Source organism: Dasypus novemcinctus, chromosome 23 (assembly GCF_030445035.2).
Source record: "Dasypus novemcinctus isolate mDasNov1 chromosome 23, mDasNov1.1.hap2, whole genome shotgun sequence".
Lineage (NCBI taxonomy): Eukaryota > Metazoa > Chordata > Mammalia > Cingulata > Dasypodidae > Dasypus > Dasypus novemcinctus.
The window spans coordinates 2,176,995-2,180,310 of NC_080695.1; positions in this window are offsets into that span (position 1 = coordinate 2,176,995).

Sequence of the window (3,316 nt, forward strand, 5' to 3'; positions counted from 1 at the left end):
CCGGAGGACCGAGGCCTGCACAGCACGAGACTCCAGGCGACTTCTCAGGCGCCGCCAGCCCCTGCTGTGCTGGGGCGAAGGCTGCGCCTTCCCTGACGGCCGAGAGCAGGGACGGCCACGGCTGGGCAGGACTTCTGTTAACAGGAGGTTAATTACGACGTCAGCCTGCTCGGAGGTGACCGGAAATGCTTCAGTCCATCCAGAAAAGGTGTCCACAAAGACCAGGGGTCTTCAACCCCCTTCAGGCGGCACGTGGTGTGGGCTGGTGGCCAGGCTGCCTGGCGTAGGGCCCTGAGCTGGCGGGCTGTGGAGGAGAGCGGTGGCGCCGCCATGGATGTTAGCATGTTGACAAATAGAGCAGCTTTCTGTAATTTCTTTTAGCTGGCTTAGATCCAGGGCAGCGTAGGGCTGTATGGGAGCTGTGAAAGCAGTGTGTCCTACGCGGTCCTGGTCGGGCAGGGCGGCGAGAACGTCGTGGGTTTTTACTCAGGTAAGAGAATCTTTCTGCCCCGCATGAACCACCCCTCAGTTTGCTTTGCTCCAGTAAGGGGGGCTTAGAGGTGCCCTCAGGTGTGGAAGGTGGGCAGGGCAGGGAAGTGCAGGGGAACGGGGTGGCGGTGGAGTGGGAACTGAGCGGGCCGAGGTGCCTGTGCCCCGGCTTCAGCGCTGCTCGGTTATTGCCCAGGGACACGGGGGGATTCGCCGCCCTTGGCAGTGACGACAGCGGCTTGGCTGGAGGTGATGCCCCTCTGAGTGGGGGCAGGACGAGGTCTTGTAGCCCATGGAGGAGCCACCGGGAGCCAGGACCCTCTCTGCCAGACGGGGGCGTGCGAGCAAGGGGCGTGGGCTGCGGGCTTGGCGTCGGGGTGGGTGTCCAGGGCGCGCCCTGCCGCTGACCAGTGCTCTGGGGAGGGCTGGGGCTCAGCTTGTGAGGCTGTGCGGGGCAGGGGGACCTGGCTCCACAGGTTCAGGGGCGGTAACGGGGCGTATCCAGCCTCCGTTGCTGCCGAGGTTCCTGGAACTGCCCTCGACAACCCACGATGAGGAGGATCAGGAAGGGGCGCCTGACACATCGGGGAGGGGCTTGGAAGGAGATCGAGCCACGCACCACGTCCACTGCGGAGAGGGCCTCAGGCGCTCCTGGGGCGGGTGGGATTGGTGGGAAGGAGGTGGCAGGGCTGAGCCGAGGACAGCGGTGCAGGGCCTGCGGGCTCCGTGGGGAGGATGGCGGCGGGGACTCCGGGCTCTGTGGAGATGAGGACGGCGGGGGCTCCGGGCTCCGTGGGGGGTGGACAGCGGGGACTCTGGGTTCCGTGGTGAGGAGGACAGCGGAGACTCCAGGCTCCATGGGGGGTGGATGGCGGGGACTCCGGGCTCCATGGGGACGAGGATGGCGGGGACTCCGGGCTCCGTGGGGGGTGGACAGCGGGGACAGCGGGGACTCCAGGCTTCATGGGGACTCCGGGCTCCGTGCGGACAGGGACGGGGAGACAGGGAGAGCGGGGACTGCGGGCTCCATAGGGACGAGGACAGCGGGGACTCTGGGCTCCGTGGGGGGTGGACGGCGGGGGCTCCGGGCTCCATGGGGGGTGGACGGCGGGGGCTCCGGGCTCCATGGGGGGTGGACGGCGGGGACTCCAGGCTCCGTGGGGACGAGGATGGCGGGGACTCCGGGCTCCGTGGGGGGTGGACAGCGGGGACTCCGGGCTCTGTGGAGATGAGGACGGCAGGGACTCCGGGCTCCGTGGGGACGAGGACAGCGGGGACTCCGGGCTCTGTGGGGGGTGGACGGCGGGGGCTCCGGGCTCCGTGGGGACGAGGACGGCGGGGACTCCAGGCTCCGTGGGGATGAGGACGGCAGGGACTCCGGGCTCCGTGGGGGGTGGACAGCGGGGACTCCGGGCTCCGTGGGGACGAGGACGGCAGGGACTCTGGGCTCCATGGGGACGAGGACAGCGGGGACTCTGGGTTCCGTGGTGAGGACGGCGGAGACTCCAGGCTCCATGGGGGGTGGACAGCGGGGACTCCGGGCTCCGTGGGGGGTGGACGGCGGGGACTCTGGGCTCCATGGGGGGTGGACAGCGGGGACTCCGGGCTCCATGGGGGGTGGACAGCGGGGACTCCGGGCTCCATGGGGGGTGGACAGTGGAGACTACGGGCTCCGTGGGGGGTGGACAGCGGGGACTCCGGGCTCCATGGGGGGTGGACAGCGGGGACTCCGGGCTCCATGGGGGGTGGACGGCAGGGACTCCGGGCTCCATGGGGGGTGGACAGCGGGGACTCTGGGCTCCGTGGGGACGAGGACAGCGGGGACTCTGGGCTCCGTGGGGACGGGGAGAGCGGGGACCGCAGGCTCTGGGGAGTGGTTGCATGGACGGTTTGGAGGCGCGTGGAGGAGACAGGTGCAGGGCTCTGTGAGTTAAGAAAGGAGGTAAGGAATGAGGAAAAAACATTGAGATGACCTATCGGAGGTTGAGACTTTCTTGCACCTGAAGGGAAGCAGCCTGAGGTTTGAGGCAAACAGGCCCACCGAGGGTTACAGGATCTGTCTGGAGAAGTAGCAATGGCTGGATTATCGGGCCTGGCCGTAGGGCTGTTAGGATTCCTGGTGCGTGTAGGGTGTGGACGTGGAGGGAGCAGGGTGCAGCAGGGTCAGGGAGGGCTACAGCGGCGCCGTGGAGGCGTCCTCAAGGTCACCGAGGGCAGACGCGAGCAGTCGAGGGCGTCGAGGGGCTCGCGTGGGAGCCGGAGGCAGCTTGGCAGAGGTTTAGACCTAGGCCCCAAGTCTGCAATCCAGGGACGGAAAACGTTGACCAGCCTGAGAAAGAAAGGGGCTCTGCCCTGGGGTGCGCGAGGGGTCCTGAGGGGCTGGTTCTTCCTGGCTAGATGTCCACCTGGGGAGAGCTGCAGGCCTAGGGAGGTGACCTCAGCTCTGAAAAACCGTCCTCTGCCTGGGGAGACGCGGCGCCCCTCATCCCCGAGAAGGTTCAGCGGACGGAGGGCGTGCATCATGGAGGCCTGCGGGGAGGCCGCAGAGGAGTGGACGTCGTGGATCGCAGGACGCATGGCGGGAAGCTGCGGCTGGGCAGGGCTCGGCGCAGGCCTGTCCACAGTGGGAGCACTACCCCTAAAGTCCTGGGGGAGGACCGCCCCCACTAACTGCCGGGGTCGGGGGTCCTCAGGGTGCGTCCACGAGAAAGCCAAAGTGCCTGGGAAGCTTCACCCGAGGGGTGACTGATCAGTCACAGCACAGTGTGCAGTGGGCGGCGTACGAGCCCAGGAGGCCGCGTGGCCGAGCAACGGAAGGAACGCTGGG